This window comes from Acinonyx jubatus, chromosome D1 (assembly GCF_027475565.1).
Source record: "Acinonyx jubatus isolate Ajub_Pintada_27869175 chromosome D1, VMU_Ajub_asm_v1.0, whole genome shotgun sequence".
In the NCBI taxonomy this organism is placed as follows: domain Eukaryota; kingdom Metazoa; phylum Chordata; class Mammalia; order Carnivora; family Felidae; genus Acinonyx; species Acinonyx jubatus.
Window position 1 is genome coordinate 8,311,959 of NC_069390.1, and position 20,972 is coordinate 8,332,930.

The window sequence follows — 20,972 nt, forward strand, 5'->3', positions numbered from 1 at the left end:
TAATGTCTTGTCCTGCTAGCACGATATCTTAGATTTAATGAAACAGGGTTTGTTGCAAAAGCAGGACTCAGCTCTGGCTCTGCCTGTCCTGTCCTTGCTCTTTCCATTACAGTTCTGTTCTGCTTCTCTGTGAACTTGAAGTACTGGGTTTTTGTTTTGTTTTGTTTTGTTTTAATGTTTATTTATTTTTGAGAAAGGGACAGAAGCAGAGACAAAGCGGGGGAGGGGCAGAGAGAGAGGGAGCCACAGGATCTGAAGCAGGCTCCAGGCTCCTAGCTGTCAGCACAGAGCCCGATGCGGGTCTCGAACCCATGAACCGTGAGATCATGACCCGAGCCAACGTCAAATGCTTCGCTGATTGAGCCACCCAAGCGCTCACTTATTAAATGAACAAAAGGGTAGATATTATTAGCTCCGATATATACATGAAGAAATCAAATCTGAGAGAAATCAGTCCTTTGAGGTCAAGCAGCTTGCCAGCCACAGAGCAATTCCGTCCCACTGCAAAACCAGGGCTCTTTCCCCCGTCACACCTGCTGCTGAGCCAGCCCTCTCTGCACCGAGCACTTGAGAGGGAGCTCCGGACCATCTTAGGTGGAATTCTCATCCACCGGCTGCATAGTCAGAGCCGAATGAGAGCTTGCGGAATCTCTATTGTGGAGATAGCACCACGCGGAGGAGAGCGGGTAGGCATTTCCTAGATAAGGACATCTGTAACTTGTCTTTGGACTTTGTGAATTTGGCTTTGGAATATGAGATTCCTAAAACAGGAAGGGCAGCCTGGAGATAGGAGAGTTGAGGACAAACTGCCTGTTTCCAGCAATTCGCTGCTCCAGGCCACTCTCCATAATGTCTCCTGGGCCAGAGGCCCAAGCTGGGACGAAGCATTTCCTTTGGGTACAGCTTTTGCTATTGGTGGCATTTTAAGCCTCCGTGCTGAGTGGGGACAGTGAATGGGGTGCTGCAGGAAATAAAGGAGCTCTAAATGTGGAGAGGGCTGTTGACGACTAAGAAAGCGGGTGCATGTGTGGCTTTGCTCCTAACTTGGCATTTTGTAGTGGCCTTCAGCAAAAGCCGTAATAAATATCCGTCCATGCTCTTCGGCTCAGTAATCCCATTGCCAAGAGTTACCCTGAAGTCATCCAAACGAAGAAAAATAATGACTCAAGGCAGATACAGCAGCGTTTGCCACTTGAACTACTCAATCCTTAAAACTTAGGACACTCTTACTCCTGGGTGACATTTTACTCAGTTCTTGCAGGTAGTCAGATGTCCCCTTCCCTTGGCTCTGGACTCAGTTGGGACAGCTCTACTATGAAATGGGCATAAGGGCACAGCACACTGTGATGGTTTGTTTTCATGTCTCAGTCCCTTGTGGGCTGTGGGCTCCTGGAGGGCAGGTCCATTTTCTGTCCCTCTTTCTAGTTCCAGCATGGGCCCAGGGGCTGTGGTAGCACCAGCTTGGAGCCTGTGTGTCAGGGCTCTTGTTGCAAAAATGTCAACTCAAAGTAGCTCAAACAAAATGGATTTGTTGACTCTTGGATTTCAAGGAAGGGCTGAATACCCAATCATGGGAAGAGCAGGGACACGGGCAGGCTCTGGGGATAACTGGACCCAGGAAATGAACGCCACTAGGACATTCTTTTCACCTCTGGCCTCTGCCTCTTTCTGTATATCAGCTTTATTTTCTCCTTATAGATAGGCTTTTCCCAAATAGCAGGTGATATGGTCGCTATTTCCATAGACAAGCTTGTAACTCTATGTTTCAAACCTCCTTTCCCCTCCACTGGCCACATGTGCTTCTGTGCTGGCCTCTGTAGGACATACTCATATCACCAAATGACTTCTGGCCCTGTATTTGGACCACAATGTCTAACAACAGGAACCGGCTAACAAATGATGGTGTGTTAGCACCAAAAAGAGTAGATAATCCAGATTGTAACAACCTGGAAAAGCATTTATGAAATAACGTTAAGTGTGCAAACCAACAAACACGTAGGCTGTGATTATGTGGAAGCAAAAAATGGAATAACATTGATACAGATCAAAAGTAAACCTGAAGGGGGGTACCTGGGTGCCTCAGCTGGTTGAGCATCCAATTCTTGATTTCAGCTCAGGTCATGATCAGGGTCGTGGGATCAAGCCCCGTGTCGGGCTCTGTACTGAGTGTGGAGCCTGCTTCAGATTCTCTCTGTCTCTCTTTGCCCCTCTTCCCCACTCGAGTTCTCTCTTTCTCACTCTAAAAAAAAAAAAAAAAAAAACCATGAGAAACAGAAATAAATGTGTTGTGATAACAGAATGATTGATGAAAACGTTTATTAACACATGCAAAATGTCGTGAGTACGCTACGATTCACACAAACATTAGAATAATCTATTTTTTAGGGGCGCCTGGGTGACTCGGTTGAATGTCCGACTTTGGCTCAGGTCATGATCTCTTGGTCCGTGAGTTCGAGCCCCGCGTCGGGCTCTGTGCTGACAGCTCAGAGCCTGGAGCCTGCTTCAGACTCTGTGTCTCCCTTTCTCTCTGCTCCTCCCCTGCTCTCTCTCTCTCTCTCTCTCAAAAATAAACATTAAAAAATATTTTTCTAAGAAGAAATATGATCTATGTTTTAAAAATGTTTTATTTATTTTTGAGAGAGAGTGTGAGTGGGGGAGGGACAGAGAGAGAGGGAGACAGAAGATCCTAAGCAGTCTCAGTGCTAACAGCAGTGAGCCTGACGCGGGGCTCGAACTCGCGAACCGTGACACCGTGACCTGAGCTGAAGCTAGATGCTCAACCGGCTGAGCCCCCCCAGGCATCCCTGATCTATGTTTTTATATAGAAAGGTATTCATGAGATTTTAACTGGCAATAGAGATTACAAAACTATGTATATCGTGATCCTGATTATGTTAGAAAAAGCACCAGTGTGGTTACATATATGCGGGAATGAACAGGAAGCTATTAACGTTGGTTAACCCTGGATGGTGGGATTATGGCTCATTTTCACATCTTAAAGTTTTTTTTACATCTGTAGTTTTTCGCATCTGTAGTTTTACTTGTAGAATCACGATTTTAAGGATAGTAATTCCTACTAAAGGAAAAAAGATCCCAATGCAGCAAACATTAGACAAATGTCTCATAAGGCAGGAATGACAAGTATTTGGCCCAGTAGCTGTGGTGAACTGGCTTGTTTTCAACTATTTCACTCCCCCTGTAATAAGATTACACGCCCAGCCTCATTACCTTGAGACTTTTCAGTGCCTCTTACTAGGCGGGGAATACCTTCCCATCCCACTGACTTTGGGCTTGGCAACGTGACTTGCCCTGGCCAGGAGAGAGTGAGCTAGCGTGAAGGAAGCGATATCCTAGCCGAGGCTTTGTGGGTATTTGCGTGCTGTGGGTTGGCCCCTCCTGGCGTGTGCTGTCCACCATGACAAGAGCACGCTGCCCCTCCAGCCTGGGTCCTGGAATGGGAGACACCCAAGTGCGCCGGAGCCCAGCTGGCCTAGGAGAGGCGCCGTTGACCCACAGACCCGTGAGCAAGAAATAAACACTTGCTTTCGTAAATCACTGCATTTCAGGGTTTGTTACGCAGCGTTGCCACAACAAGCTAATGCTTCCAGACCTTGTGTTCTCTCCCCAACGCCCTGGTTATCATTATTTTTTAAATGTTACAGGGCTGAGGGTGGCATGAGGGGGACAAGCCTTCTTGGTTTGCCCGGGTGACAGAGGGCTTTCCTGGCATGTGGGGCATTCAGGTTATTAAAAATAGCTTTAGGAGATATAATTTACATTCCGTACAATTCACGCATCTAAAGCGTACAATTCCGTGTGCAATCTACATCACTACAGTATGATTTCAGAACATTTTCGCTCCTCTTAAAAGAAACCCCATACCCACTAGCAGTCACTACCCATTGTCCATCGCCGCCCCCCCCCCCCCCCCCCCATCTACTTACTGTCTCTATACATTTGCGTATTCTGGGCACTTCGTATAAAGGGAATCATTCAGTATTGGCCTTTTGTGATTGGCTTTTTTGTGTGTGATTGGCTTTTAATTAGCAAAATGTTTCCCAAGTTCATTCCTCTAACATGTATCAGTGCTTTTTTTTTAATGTTTATTTTATTATTTTTGAGAGAGAGCGAGAGAGAGAGACGGAGCGTGAGCAGGGGAGGGCCAGAGAGTGAGAGGGAGACATAGAATCTGAAACAGGCTCCAGGCTCTGAGCTGTCAGCCCAGAGCCCCCTGTGGGGCTCCAACTCGGGAACGGAGAGATCATGACCTGAGCCGAAGTCAGACGCTTCACCCACTGAGCCACCCAGGCGCCCAGTCCTTCCATTTCTTTTTTTTTGCTGGGCCATATTCAGTTGTAGATACATACCACATTTTGTTTGATGATAATCGACATTTGAGTCGTTTCGACCTTTTGGCTATGTTGCTACTGTGAACATACGTGCACAAGTTTTTATTTGGACATCTGTTTTCAGTTCTTTTGGGTATGGACCCGGGAGTAGAATTGCTGGGTCATATGCTAGTTCTACGTTGAACTTTTTGAGGAATTGCCAAAATGTGTTTCCACAGCGGCTGCGCCCCGCGTTCCCACCGGCAACGTAGGAGAGATCCGATTTCTCCACAGCCTTGCCCACACTTGTTATCGTCCTTCGCTTACAGTATAGCCATCCTGTCAGCTGTGTGGTATATCTCAGAGGTTTGATTTGCATTGTCCTAATGACTAATGATGTTAAACATTTTTTAAAGGTAAATTCTACCGCCCCCCCCCCCCCCCATAGGACTCAAACTCACGACTCCAAGATCGAGAATTGCAGGTTCTACTGACTGAGTCGGTCAGGCGCCCCAACATCTTTTCATGATTGTATATCTTCTTTGGGAAAATGTCTGTTCAGATCCTCGGCTCATTTTTAAATTGGGTTTATTTGTCTTTGTATTGTTGAGTTGTAAAGAGTTCATTATATATTCTGGATGCTAGACCCTTATCTCTCATGTGATTCGTAAATATTTTCTATTCTGTGGCTTTTCCTTCTACTCTCTCTCTCTCTCTCTTTAATATTTCTTTTATTAGAAAGTGTTTATTTATTTATCTGGAGAGAGAGAGAGGGCGCATGCACACGTGGAAGCTGGGGAGGGGCAGAGAGAGAGAGAGAGAGAGAGAGAGAGAGAGAATCCCAAGCAGGCTCTGCTCTGGCAGCACAGAGCCCAATGTGGGGCTCCAGCTCACAAACCATGAAATCATGACCTGAGCCAAGATCAACAGTCAGGTGCCCAACTGACTGAGTCACCCAGCTGCTCCTTCCGTCTACTCTCTTAGAGGTATTGTTTACAGCACAAATGTTTTTAATGTCGGTGTCAGCCAGTTTCTTTCTTTTCCCCTTGGTCCGTTGTGCTTTTGGTGGTCTATCTACCTACCTCCTTGACCACAGTAGACGTCTCTAAGCAGTTTTGGTTTTCTTTCTCCCTGAACTTGGATGCCACCTACCCTGGACTTTCTTCCCTTGACATTGTTTTATAGGTTAAGTGGTAAAAATCCCAAGCACTGGAGACAATCTGTGTGGGTTCAAATCCCCACTAGTGTTACCACTTATCGATGGTGGCCCTCAGTGACTTCAGTGTCACTTACTGAGTGGGCAGAATGCTGGGGGTAGGTGAGAGAAATCGAGAAGGGGATAGATGAGGAAGGTAATGGATGGATCTCATTCCCTGAATCCTCTTGTAGTAGACTGGACTGAATGGAGTGGGACCGAGAATTCTGGAAGCAGACTTTCCAGGAACGGTCTTGTGCGTAACTTCAGATCTTCTCAGCCACACCTCATTTCCAAGCTACAACCAGTGCTTTAAAACAACAGCGACAACAACAACTTTTTTAACGTTTGTTTATTTTTGAGAGACAGAGTGTGAGCAGGGGAGGGGCAGAGGGAGACACAGAATCCGAAGCAGGCTCCAGGCTCTGAGCTGTCAGCACAGAGCCCGACCAAGGCTCGAACTCACGAACCGTGAGATCATGGCCTGAGGTGAAGTCAGACGCTCAACCGACTGAGCCACCCAGGTGCCCCCGGCTATAGCCCGTCCTAGGCAGGCTTTGTCAAGTTCATGTAGGCACAACCTGATTGCCCCTTGCCCGCACCTTGTACCTTTCACTTTTTGCTCTGGGGTTCCTCTGACACCCCAGTGGGAGACATCGTGGGACCTTACTCAGCGCTAACACATGTGCATCCTAAAAGGGGGTGGCCTAGGGAACCATCAGTGACCAATAGGGATGGGAGCTGATGAACGAACAAACGTCTCTCGTTCTGTTTCCCCAAAGGGTACCAAAGACAGGGTGAAGGATACTGAGGGTATAGGACAACAGCTGTCCACTTTTTTCTACAAAATCAGAACCTATAGAAGGATTCCAGGAAGCTACACTTGTAACAAGCCCTAGGGGTGATTCCTACACATACAGAAAGTTTGCAAAACACCGAATTAGGCCATTTTCAGGAGGAATTTACATTCTAAAGGGAGCGAAGGTTACAATTCCGGCTCACGTGAACCTTCCCTTGTGTCCCACAGAGAAGTAGTATGTGACTCGAGACTTCTTCCCATCTTTGTCTTGATGGATGGTTCTCTTCTGACTGCTTTCCGGTGATCAGGTTCACCCTGCGTGTGCACATGAACTTCCTTCTCAGTCTCTGAGTAAGACAACTTCTTTTTTCCTAAGGAAGACTCCACCCCTTTCCACAGGGGGAGATTTTGCTTCTGTGTTCCTTCCTGCATCCTGTTGTCCAGAGTGGGTCCTGGGCTTCAGTGGGAAGGTCGCTGATGTTCACTTCCTGCCAGGCCGGCAAGCTCTGGGTGATGGCCTCTGGCACCCAGAGCAGAGACGAGTGTGGTGGGTTGCCCGCTGGTTCCCTTGTTAGGTTTCTTCTTAAGTAAGCACATCTTTCAACCCCCACTGTCAAAGTTTCTGGAGGCAGTAAGTATAAATCTGTATCTAAAAAGACATCCCCCTGCCCATTTGCATGGCTCTCAACTTATCTTTTCAGATGAAATTCCTTCCTGCGTCGCCTGGGTCCATTATCAATCCACGTTTGCACAGGTGGGGGTAGGGCAGAGAGAGAGGGAGAGAAAGAATCCTAAGTGGGTTCTGTGCTGTCAGTGTGGAGCCCGATGTGGGGCTCAATCTCACAAACCCCGAGGTCCTCACTTGAGCCCAAATCCAGAGTTGGATGCTTAACCCACGGAGCCACCCAACTGCCCCTAGCCATATCTACCTTTTTTTTTTTTTTTAAATGTTTATTTTTGAGAGAGAGACAGAGTGCAAGCAGGGGAGGGACAGAGGATCGGAAGCAGGATCTGCGCTGACAGCAGCAAGCCTGATGTGGGGCCTGAACTCACGAACTGCGAGATCATGACCTGAGCCAAAGTCAGATGCTCAACCAACTGAGCCACTCAGGTGCCCCCATACCTACTTTTTTTTTAGACTTTTTTTTTTTAATGTTTATTTACTTTTGAGAGAGAGAGAGAGAGAGAGAGAGAGCACAAGTGGGGGAGAGGCAGAGAGAGAGGGACACACAGAATCCAAAGCAGGCTCCTGGGCCGAAGTCTGCTGCTTAACCATCTGAGCCACCCAGGCACCCTGCCCCCATACCTACTTTTATTAGCTGCTTGGTTAATTGCCCAGGGAGTGGTACCAGCAGTCATTAAAGTCTTTCCATTTACAGTCTACCTCTGATAACGTTGACAGTGACGGGATTTGGGGATTCGAGGACCAATATAACGTAGTGGATCTGGTTTTGGCCTCGGGCAGAAGAATGGGCTCCACAATTTCTGTAAGAGGGACCATGCTTTTCCCCTGCTTGGTTCCCAGTTACTCCAGGATAAAGTCCAAACTTATTGCATACAAGTCTTTCCTGATCTGACCCCTGCTTGTTTCCTGCATCATTTAGAACTTTTCCATTGCAGACGATAGAAACCAAATGCAAACTGGGTCAAGTGAAAAAGAGAAAGCGTTGGCCCATGTATCAGAAAAACCCCGAGCTGACTTCAGGCATCGCTGGATTTAGGAGCACACATGATATTTTCAGGAATGTCATATCTCTCCATCTCCGGGTTCGATCTTCTGCCTTGGGTCTGTTTTCAGGCAGAATCCACTATGTGGTGGCGAAGATGAACATCACAGCTGATGTGGAGAACAAAGGCAAAAGAAAAAGAAATCAAGCTTCCTTACAACTTACAGACAGGCAGAGTGACCTTCCTCAAGGAGCTCAGCTGCCTCAATGTCAATACATTGCTAGAGGCAAAAGGCAACCTTAGTTTGACATTAGCCTGACTTCCAGGATCTTGTAAAAACTCCCTTTGGAAACTTCCTTTCTCTCTCCCCCACGAAGATATATGTTAACAATCCTCCTGTAAACATAGGGCCCTCTGATATACATCTGAGGGGTCTCACGACTAAGAGTTTACTGGGTTGTAGTAAATTACCTGTTCCTAACAACAGCTAGCCCCTCAAGATCCTGGAAACCTGGCTTCCAAATTCCTTAGAGGTTTACACTATCCCTAACCCCCTCCCAACTTGAAAGTATATAATCAGTCGCTGCTCACAATCTGGGTGCAACCCTTTCTGCCCATGGGTCCTGTCCCCGTGCTTTAATAAAACCGTCCTTTTTGTACCAGAGACATCTCAAGAATTCTCTCTTGACTGTTCACTCCCAGACCCCAACATTTCCCATCATTTCGGTGCCCAATGTGCAGCCTCAGTCTTCTCATCTGGACTCCGAGCCTTAAAACCCAACTGGGGACGGTTTCCTAGGGAAGTCGGCCGTGAAGACCACGTGTGTTAGAACGTTGCTCAGACCATGATTCATTTCTATCTTTACTGATTTCTGTCAATGTCCCCTACTAACTACTTAAATTACAAAACTGGGTAATTTTCCTTTGTAAAACTTTTCTAGTGTTCTCCATGGGTTAAAAACAGCAGGTTCTTCATGGCATGGTACAATACAGTATGTCGGTCCATTCACCTGCACCCATTTGCAGCCTAGGGTGCAACAGGGAAGTGGAGGGATGTTGGCAATCCCTCCTACCGGGCCTTTATGGCAGGCAGGATGGCGATCAGTAGTGATTTCGTTTGAGGGATGCCTTGGGTCACTTTGACACCAGGAACCTCTGACATATCCTGCACGTGGGATGCCACCTTGGAGTCAGGGGGAATTTTTTGGGTAATGGACCTTCTCTAGCCTTCTTCTTTGGTTCTCAAGGACTCTCCCTTGGGATGCCTTTTAACCCACTGGAAATAATTCATATTGTAAAAGTTAAAAAGTCTGATCTTCTGTAACACTGCATGACCTTAGTGTGATTTATCAGTCAGATCTCTTCTGCAGGAAATGGGGCAAATGGACTGAGATACTCTATGTCCAGGACTTCATGGCCCTAAATCATGACCCCAATCTAAGGTCCCCTTGCAAACTGTGTTTGGCCACAAACCTCGCTGATAAACTCCCTTCTTACATACTGGATGATAATTAAATAGGCCTCCTCCTGATAGAATCCAGGTTGCTGGAGGAAACACAGGTTCTCATTTGGGGGCCAAAGGAAGGGGACGCTGACCTTCTTTCACTGTTCCTCCTCCTAATAGATGTAGCGGCTTCCTCATTCATTTCCCCGGTTAATGACTATGATCATTGGAGCCAACTGTGGTTAGTCTACCTCGGGCCAGGGACTTTAAGGAATATTCCCAAGCAGCTGCTAAAACTCCCTTTGTTTGAGGGAAGTTCCCTGTGTTCTCTGGCCCAGCATGGATTGCCTAATTCCATTTGTTGAGGGAAAAGCAAGCAAACAAATATGGCATCTGCTCATCTGTCCGAACTGACAAACTTTAGAACAAGGAATCCTCTTTCTCTGTCCTCTGGCACCACCTCGAATCTTCTGCCTCCTCCTCCCCCTCCTCCTGTTTCTGCACCCCTTGGGTGATACCTGCGTAACTGGCTCCTATATCATCCTTGGTGCCTCTGGCACTCTCAACTCCTGCTCCTCCTCCCCTCACTGTCAAGGAGCAAAGACCCTTGGACTTGCACCACCCACTTCAGATTTCCCCACTGGTGTCCCAGGTAAAATCTGACAATGGGGAACAAATTAATTGACTTTTAAGTGGACCTAGGTGGAACATAATTCGGTACTTAAACTAATTTAAGTTTGTTGGGTTAATTAATATGGACATGTCTTTAGAGTTACCAGCATTACATATGAAATTTTTATTCTACCCTGGCTTACTGAAGGTCAAATAAGCCCGTGTTCTCTCTGTTGCAGTTTGTCGGCAAAACGGTGACTTAAGATGATAGTTGATTTTGTCTATATTAAAGTTTTCTTGGGTAATTGTTAAGACAGTTTGAAGCTTTGCTTGGATGATAAATCGGATTGAATTCATTGGACATCTAAGTCTTTTCCAAAGGAGGTAATATACTAAAGCATTGATTACTGAACATAAGATTTCTCTGCTTTTGACTTCTTATTGCAAAGAAACTAAGAATATCTGAATGTTGGAAAACATGCTTTGTGCTTAATTGATTCATAAATTTGCCATCCAAAGAATTCTGGTGTAACAGTTGACAGTTGGTTACTACTTAGTTTTCACTGGAGACTAAGGTTTCTAAGAGTTAAAATTCTGCTAAATGTAATTAAGACTGATGGAAACAAGGGAAGCAATTCTGTATGTAGGAAAGTAGAAAATGTGTAAGAAAGATGTAAGGAATGGGGATACATTTTTATCTGATTATTTTTTTAATTTAACTGTTAGTTAACATACAGTGCAATATTGGTTTCAGAAGTAGAATTCAGTGACTCATTACTTACATACAACACCCAGTGCTCATCACAACAGGTGCTCTCCTTAGTACCCATCATCCATCTAGCCCGTCTCCCACCCACCTCCTCTCCATCAACCCTCAGTTTGTTCTCTATTGTTAAGAGTCTCTTGCAATTTGTTTCCCTTCCTTCTTTCCCCACCATATGTTCATCTCTTTTGTTTCTTAAATGCCACATATGAGTAAAATCATATGATATTTATCTTTCTCTGGTTGGCTTATTCCATTCAGCATGATACATTCTAGCTCCCTCCATGTCATTGCATATGGCAAGATTTCATTCTTTTTCATGGCTGACTTACACACACACCACATCTTCTTTATGTGTTCATCAGCCGATGGACACATTTGGGCTCTCTCCATAGTTTGACTATTGTTGATAATATGCTCTAAACACTGGAGTGCATGTATCCCTTCAAATCTGTATTTTTGTATCCTTTGGGTAAATACCTAACATTGCAATTGCTAGATCATAGGGTAGCTCTATTTTTAGTTTTTTTGAGGAAACTCCATACTGTTCTCCAGAGTGGCTGCACCAGTTTTCATTCCCACCAACAGTGCAAGAGGTTCCCCTTTTTCCTGTTGTTTCTTGTGTTAATTTTAGCCATTCTAACAGGTGTGAGGGGGTATCTCATCGTGGTTTTGATTTGTAGTTCTCTGATGATGAGTGATGTTGAGCATCTTTTCATGTGTTTGTTAGCCATCTGGATATCTTCTTTGGAAAAGTGTCTATTCATGTTTTCTGCCCATTTCTTAACTAGTTTGTTTTTGGGGTGTTAAGTTTGATAAGTTCTTATAGATTTTGGATACTAACCATTTATCAGATATGTCATTTACAAATATCTTCTCCCATTCCATAGGCTGCCTTTTAGTTTAGTTGATTGTTTCCTTCTCTGTGCAGAAGTTTTTTTGTTTTTTTTTTAAGTTTATTTATTTATTTTGAGAGAGAGAGACAGCAGGAAGGGGCAGAGAGAAAGGGAGAGAAAGAATCCCAAACAGGTTCTATGCTGTCAACACAGAGCCCGATGCAGGGCTCTATCCCACAAACTGTGAGATCATGACCTGAGCCAAGATGAAGAGTCAGATGCTTAACCGACTGAGCTACCCAGGCATTCCCAGAAGCTTTTTGTCTTGATGAAGTCTCAGTAGTTCATGTTTGCTTTTGTTTCCCTTGCATTCAGTGACATGTCTAGTAAGGAGTTGCTCCAGCCGAGGTCAAGGAGGTTGATGCCTGTGTTCTCCTCTAGGATTTTGATGGTTTCTTATCTCACATTTAGGTCTTTCATTCATTTTGAATTTATTTTTGTGTATGGTGTAAGAAAGTGGTCCACTTTCATTCTTCTGCATGTTGATGTCTAGGTTTCCCAACTCCATTTGTTGAAGAGACTGTCTTTTTTCCATTGGATATTCTTTTCTGCTTTGTCAAAGATTAGTTGACCATATAGTTGTGGGTCTACTTCTAGGTTTTCTATTGGGAATACATTTTTGTTGAAGGAAAAAGAAAGTAATTTTGTCCTAAAATGAGACTGGTTGTTTGGAGAGAAATGGCTTGGGGGAAAAATCTGAATGCAAAAGACAATTGTAGGAGTTTTGTGAATGGAAATCATTGGAAAGGAATTTTATGTATGGTCAGGATGAGCTAAGGTTGAAATAAATGGATTTTATTTATTTTATTTTATTTTATTGAGAGAGGGGGGAGAGAGAATGAGTGGGCAGGAGCAGAGAGAGAGGGTGAAAGAATCTTAAGCAAGCTCCACTCCCATCATGGAGCCCGACTTGGGACTCCATCTCATGACCGTGAGATCATGACCTGAGCTGAAATCAAGAATGGAACGCTTAACCAACTGAGCCATCCAGGTGCTTCAAAATAAATGGATTTAAAAAATACACTGGTTTAGGTGCACCTGGGTAGCTCAGTCGGTTGAACATCTGACTCTTGATTTTGGCTCAGGTCATGATCCCAGGGTTGTGGGATCAAGCCCTGTGTTGGGCTCTGCACTGAGCATGGAGGCTGCCTAAGATGCTCTCTCTCTCCCTCTGCCTTTCTCCCCCGCTGGTGCTCCCTCTCTTTCTCTCTCTCTCAAGATAAAAATAAAAATAAATGCACTAATATAAGATTAAATTTCTGCTTTCTATCTATTAAAAAGACAGTGTTTTCTTGGATTGTTTGTCTGCCCTTGATAAGAAAATGTAAATAAAGTTATTTTCTCTTTGCCCAGGAAAACCAGTTTCTATGTTTGTGTCACAGAAATAACTAAGTTTCCTTGTCATTTACGTCATAATGAACTCTCATATCAGATTGTTAACAATGTCCATTTCCAAGGTTTTTTATTTTTATTTTTTGTCATTTATAGTTATTGTTCTGATGCTCTTGCAAAATAAGTTTCACTTTCAAGGAGAGTCATAAGAAGGGCTTTTGACAAATACAGGTTTTTTATATCTTTAAGATCATGAGACTAAAATAGGTAAGAATTTCCAGCACTAAAAAGCTGCATTCAAACTGAACAAGAATTAGTAACATGGGACTAAATAAATTGAGGAAGATGCTTATAATTTTGTGACTCTTGTTTGAAACATTGCTGGTTCTCTAATGTTTGCTCTTGCAGATTAAGGACATTTTCTCTTATCTATGACTTACATAAATATGATAAAATATTCATTTATGAATGAATTGAAGCTTTTTAACTTTCCTCTCTACCTGAACCCTCTAGTATTCAGAAAAGTCTCAGTGAGTTTTCTTTCTTCCATGGCAATCGTGGTTATTGGCATAAGTTCAATAAGAATTTGTTCTTGTTAAAGGACACCATTGGAAACATTGGTTATTTTACCAAGGCTTTGACTGGAATGTCATATTTGAGACACATGCATAGACCCAGATAGGACCAAACAGCTTTAAGGAATTAAGATTGATCTTATGGAACCAATAAAGCCCCCTGGAATGTTGGCCTGATACCTTGCTTACAAGAGTTTGTGGCACCCTTACCGGGTGAATAAAGATTGTCACTTCCTGGCAGGTGCAGGAATCTCAGGATATTTTGGGGACCTCAAGAAGAGGAATTCACCCAAATCTGCAAATATTTGTAGGCATGTCTCATAGCAAGTACTTGGCTTAGCTTCTGGCCTAGAGGGGCTACTAAGAGTTCTACTTATGAAAAGTTCTAGCAAAGCATATTTTAACAACATCTATATGACCAGTTACTATTCTTGTTGAACTGATGTAAATAATTAGGCCAGGTTTGTTAAATTTGGACTTGTTTTGCAAATGGATTAGTCTTGATTTGGCTGTCTCTGGAAATAAGGGTGATTATAAAAAGAAAAATCTTTCTTTCTTCCTTCCTTCCTTCCTTCCTTCCTTCCTTCCTTCCTTCCTTCCTTCCTTCTTCCTTCCTTCCTTCTTCCTTCCTTCCTTCTTCCTTCCTTCCTTCCTTCTTCCTTCCTTCCTTCCTTCTTCCTTCCTTCCTTCCTTCTTCCTTCCTTCTTCCTTCCTTCTTCCTTCCCTTCCCTTCCCTTCCCTTCCCTTCCCTTCACTTTCCTCTTCATGCCCAGTGCAGAGTCCAAGATGGGGCTTGAACTCACAAACCTGAGATCAAGATCTGAGCTGAAATAAAGAGTTGGATGCCTAACTGACTGAGCCATACGGGTGGCTGAAACAAAATTATGTTTCAATAACACACCTTTGCAAATGCTAAATTCTAGTTCTGATTGTCTTTGAATGTTTGTTGTTTGCTTAAACTAGACAACTTGAAGTCAACTTCAGAGAAATTGCCACAATGGCTCATGTATAAATAACCTTTGTGCTTGTTATTCTGTGGAATAACAGGACCCCATGGGCATATGATTATTTGAGCAGCTGGAAAATGGGATGAATTCCCCAACAACTGTATAACTCAACTATCACCTTGACCAATTCTATGTGTCTGGGATGACAAAATCACTCCTTAAAAGCCAGAGTATAGCCCACACCATGGGGTTCCCAACTATGACTTGTGGTGATAACAGACAGCCCCACTTACCCTATAATTGGATTAGATGATACACTTAGGAATGTCCTCATCTCCTGAGACAAATCATCTCCCAACTGCCAGTGATTCCTTGTAATTAGGATATTGTTAAGGCTAAACCTCAAAGGGAGAGGGCTTCTTCTTTTTTTTTTCTTAAAGGCTTATTTATTTTTGAGAGAGAGAGAGAAAGAAAGAGAGAGAGAGGGAGGGTTAGAGGGGGGGCGGGTAGAAGATCTGAAGCAGCAAGCCTGATGCGGGGCTCAAACTCATGAACCACAAGATCATGACCTGAGCCGAAGTCGACTGCTCAACTGACTGAGCCACTCATGCGCCCCAAAGAGAGAGGGCTTCTTGATGGTTTTATCCCTTAGCCATATTTGTCCTAGGAGCCATTTCTATTGATGTAAAATTGCAAGTAGAGGCTTTAGCCAAGCATATAGCAGCCATCTTTATCCAGACCCAACTCATAGTCACCCACAAATTCAGAAGGTGGCCCTCCAAAACCACACGGCCCCTAATATCCTGACTGCAGCTCAAGGAGGCCCAGAATCAGATGGCTGGCTCCTAACAGGGCCCAATGGCTGTGTGACTCTAACATGTGGCCCTGACTCCCTCCAGGCTGGATAGACGTCTCTACTCTGGGTTTTTCCTGGATGCATAGATGCATGATTAAAACCATTACCAACCCAGCCAACCTTCCAAATTTAAACAATGGTGGACACATTCTGTGTTTCATTGTATGACCACCTAACATTCCACCTTTATTTACTTTTGAGAACTGGAGGGTGTCATTTAGCACATGGAAGCTTTTAATAAGTACATGGTCAAAGCCCTAAATGACACTCAAAATAGCATTTACCTATTAAATGCTGAAGTAACACAAATGTGGAAAACAGTTTTACAAAATGGAACAGCATTAGATGTTTTAGCTGCTGCGCAAGGCAGAACTTGTGCTCTCATAAAAACAGAATGCTGTGTATACATTCCAGATTACCACAAAAGTATTTCTGGGTTTCTAACTGACATGAATACTTCAATTGGCACTTTAAATGATCCCTCTCTTTCCTTTAATGATTGGTTAAATTCCTGGACCGGAGGAAGATTTTTGTTAACGATCAAAGGACTCTTATTTGAGCTTCTTTTTCTTTTTGTTATTCTAATCATGTTTTGCTGTTTACCCCCACATCTATCCACCTGATGCCAAGACTCCTTCACTGCCATAACTCCAAGTCAACAGATGATCCTTTCCACTCAGGAAGATCCATATTTCCTGCCTTTTGTAGAAGTCGCCAACTGACCAATGTTGACCCATAGGTAGGAACGTCTCTACACCCCTATTCAGCAGGAAGAAGTTACAGAAGATGAGACCTTCCACCCTCAGCAACTTAAAGATTTAAGTGTCAAAATTGTTCAGGGGGGAATGATGTGGAGAACAAAGGCAAAAGAAAAAGAAAAAGAAATTAAACTTCCTTACAACTTACAAGCCATTGCCAAGTACTTGAGACAGGCAGAGTGATCTTCCTCTGGGAGCTTAGCTGCCTCAATGTTCACCGTTTGTTAGAGGCAAAAGGCAACTCTAGCTTGACATTAGCCCAACCTCCAGGATCCTGTAAAAAATCCCTTTGGAAACTTCCTTTATCTCTACCCACTCCACTCCCCAAGATATATGTTATCGATCATCCCCCAAACATATGGCCCACTGATACACCTGAAGGGTCTCATGACTAAGAGTTTACTAGACAGTAGTAAATGACCCCTCAAGGTTTTAGAAACCTTTCTTCCAAATTCTTTAGAGACTTATACTACCCCTAACCCTCTCCCAGTCACTCCTCACGATCCCAGTGCAGCTCTTTCTGCCCACAACTTCTGTTCTCCATGCTTTAATAAAACCACCCTTTTTGCACTAAAGATGTCTCAAGAGTTCCTTCTTGACTGTTTGCTCCCAGACCCCAACATTTCACATCAATAGCCACCTCAGGTTTATAATCTGGTAGTTTAGCAAGCTCAACAGAGAGTAAATTCATCTTGTCCAGTAAATTCCAGAAAAGTGAAGAGGATGCCTCTTACTAGTGAGACGAGGCCATATGCCCATCCTTGAACCATCACTGTGACTCTTACATCCCATTTGAACTACATTTTTGAGAGTTGTTTGGTAGTTTCCAAAGTATCTGTGGGATGATATTATCATGGAAGAAGGATATGGTATACACCACCACCTGTCTATCAAATAACTGTGTCCCTTTTTTCCCTTGCTAACAGAGTGCAAATTCTATTCAGCAGCAATGTGAAGGGAAGGACAGCCCTTTGCTCAGCCTCAGATGAACCGTAATTGGTCTAACCCAAACACCAGAATCCTATTTCTTTTGTAGTTTCTGGTTTATGGGTCTGCATGTGACGAGGCTCTAGCCAATGAGATTCTAAGGGACAGTCTGCTGGAAGGCTCTTGGGAGGGTTTTCCTCCCTAAGAAAATGGTATTGTCATGTGAGGGCGGGAAGTTCTAAAGCTATGGCAGCCATCTTGAAACAGATCCACAGAAAAACTAACCTGTCAATTTGTATTGAGAGGCTGAATTATCCTCCGATAGTGCTCCCTTTTGAGACTCCCTTTTAAAAAAAAAACAAAACACATTGTACTAAAGTGCACATAACATTAAATTCACCATTTAAACCATTTTATTATTTATTTATTTATTTATTTATTTAAATTAAAAAAATTTCTTTACATTTATTTATTTTTGAGAAACAGAGTGAGACAAAGCGTGAGTGGGGGAGGAGCAGAGAGAGAAGGAGACATAGACTCTGAAGCAGGCTCCAGGCTCTGAGCAAGCGGTCAGCACAGAGCCCGATGCGGGGCTCAAACCCACAAACTGTGAGATCATGACCTGAGCCGAAGTCGGACGCTCAACCGACTGAGCCACCCAGGCGCCCCACCATTTAAACCATTTTAAAGCCCATAATTCAGTGGTATTTGGTACACTCACAGTGTATGAAACCATCCTTACAATCTAGTTCCAGAATATTTTCATCACCCCAAAAGGAAACCCTCGTACCTGTTGAGCATTCATTCCCAATTTTGGCAATTCAGAGTTTGCCTTTGGCAACCACTGCTCTATTTTCTGTCTCTCTGCGTTTGCCTATTCTCAGTATTTCATATAAATGGGATCGTATAATATGTGGCCTTTTCTGTCTGGCTTCTTTCATTTAGCATAATGTTTTCAAGATTCATCCATGTTGTAACATATCGATTCTTCATTCTTTTTGAAGGCTGAACAATTTTTCATTGTACGGATATACCACATTTTATTTATCCGTTCATCAGAGACGGACTTCCAGGTTGTTTCCACCTTTTTGGCTATCATGAATAGGGCTTCTATGAACCATTCATATACACGCTTTTGTTTGAACGTGTTCACTTCTGAGGATATGCCTAGGAGTGGAATTTCCAGTGATATGGTACTACCATATTTAATTATTGAGGAATTGCCAAACTGGCTTCTACAGTGGCTGCACCATTTTATATTCCCACCAGCACCGTAGGAGGGTTCCAAGTTCTCCATATCCGCACCAACACTGGACTATTTTCTATTTTTATGATTACAGCCATCTTGGTGTGAAGAAGTATCTCATTATGGTTTTGATTTGTATTTACCTAAGGACATTGAGCATCATTGCATGTGTTGTTTGGCCATTTGTATATCTTCTTTGGAGAAATGTCTATTCGAGTCCTTTGTCCATTTTTTAATTGGGTATTTTCTTTTTTGCGGTTGAGTTATAAGAATTCTTTAAACATTATGAATACTAGATTCATCAGATACACGATTTGTAAATATTTTCTGCTATTCTATTGTCTGTTCGCCTTCTTAAAAATGTTTTTTTTATTTTTTAAAAAAATCGATGAAGTTTAATTTGTCTTTTCTTTTGTTGCTCGTGCCTTTGGTATCATACGTAAGAAACCATTGCCAAGTGCAAGGGCATGATGATTACCCTGTATGTTTTATTCCAAGAGTTTGATAGCTCTAGCTTTCATATTTAGGTCACTGATCCGTTTTGAGTTAATTTTTTGCATGTAATGTGAGGAAAGGTCCAAATTCATTATTTTGCATGTGGAAATCCAGTAGTCTCAGCACCATTTGTTGAAGAGACAATTCTCTCCCCACCGACTCTCCTTGGCACCCTTGTCGAAAATCCATTGACCTATAGTTATACAGGTTTCCTTCTGGACTCTCAATTTTATTTCATTGCTCTGTCTGTCTTTCCATATGCCAATACTATACTGCTTTGATTACTGTCATTTTTGTTAAGTTTTGAAATTGGAAAGTATGAATTCTATAACTCTGTTCTTGTTTTTCAGTATTGTATGGGCTCTTGGGGGGCCCCTTGAGATCCCACCTGAATTTTAGGATGGGTGTATGTATCTCTGCTTAAACCCCTGATGTTGAGGGTGACCCACTCCCCTCCTTCTCTTCTGCAGGTCACAGACAGTAGGTATAACAACAGGTGTTCTAGGAGTGGTCTGCTTGTCGCAGGCCTCATCTAGAGTCAGAAGCAAACAGGAAAAGCAATAGGTCCAAGGAATTGTCCTGATAGCAACCATTTAGTGTGGAGAAATCTTGCTTAGCCAGCTGCTGTGGAATTCAATTGATCCTATTAGAGACACAGTACTTTTTAAAAAAAAAAAAATTTTTTTTAAAGTTTATTTATTTTTGGGACAGAGAGAGACAGAGCATGAATGGGGGAGGGTCACAGAGAGAAGGAGACACAGAATCTGAAACAGGCTCCAGGCTCCGAGCTGTCAGCACAGAGCCTGACGCGGGGCTCGAACTCACGGACCGCGAGATCATGACCTGAGCCGAAGTCGGACGCTCAACCAACCGACTGAGCCACCCAGGCGCCCTGAGACACAGTACTTTTTGCATCCAATGTTTTTTTACTCAACATTATGTGTGTAAAATTCTTCCATGTTATTGTGTAGAGCAGTATTTTGTTCTTGTTCGTTGCTTTGTAGTTTTAGAAGTAGAGCAGCAATTATTTATCCATCCCACTGTTGATGGCAATTAGCATGGTTTCTATTTTAGAACTATTCAAATAAAACTGCTATTTGCACTCACATGCACATCTCTTGGTGGACATATGCACTTATTTATTTTTATTAAAAAATTTTTAATGTTTTTATTTATTTTCGAGACAGAGAGAGACAGAGCATGAGCTGGGGAGGGGCAGAGAGAGAGGGAGACGCAGAATCCGAAGCAGGCTCCAGGCTCTGAGCCATCAACACAGAGCCTGACGCGGGGCTCGAACTCACGGAGTGTGAGATCATGACCTGAGCCCAAACCAAGAATTGGTTGCTTAACGGACTGAGCCACCCAGGCACCCCTCCTTGTGCTTTTTTTTTTTTTTTTTTTTTACATTTCTCTGATGCAAAACCCATTTAAAAATATTTATTAGCCCACTTGAATATTTTTTTTTTCGGTGCAAAAAGGTGTTTTTATTAAAGCACAGGGACAGGACCTGTGAGCAAAAAGAACTGCCTGAATATCTTTTTTTTTTTTTTTTAAATTAACTTGTTCAAGTGTTTTGCCCATTTTTAGTGGGTTGTTGGTCTTCTCAGTGAGTATTCACATGCAGCAAAGTATCTTCATGGTCAGTGTCGCTTCGTAGAGTCCATCCACCTATCTCTTCACTAGACTTCTGTGCTGCCAATTTTCCATCCATGTTTCTCTCAAGTCCTTGAAATCCATTATTAAATCTTCACAAATCAGTGTAGATCTGCACCTCTGGAGAGCTCCATTTTTGGAAGAAAATGAGCCACCAAGTGCACACTTCTCAAGGTTCTGTCTCCTGGGAGTTTTTCCTTCACCACTGTCTCTCAGGGTCAACCCTGAGCGGGGCTATAGTGCTGCAGGGTGCATATTCAGACAGTGCCAACATTATAGTTTATTCTTAAAAATTTTATCTATCTATCTGTCTATCTATCTATCTATCTATCTATCTAGTGTGTGTGTGTGGGGGAGAGAGAGAGAGAGAGAGAGAGAATGCAAGCACAAGCAGGGGAGGGGCAGAGAGAGAGAGAGAGGGAGAGAGAGAATCCCAAGCAGGCTCTGCACTGTCAGCACAGAGCCCAACATGAGGCTT

At 43.3% G+C, this 20,972-nt stretch overlaps 1 long non-coding RNA gene across 2 annotated transcripts in view; it reads left to right on the forward strand.

Moving 5' to 3' along the window:
- LOC113595454 (uncharacterized) overlaps positions 1–20,972 on the forward strand; it is a 47,366-nt gene that overhangs the window by 2,224 nt on the left and 24,170 nt on the right. The window lies entirely within an intron of this gene.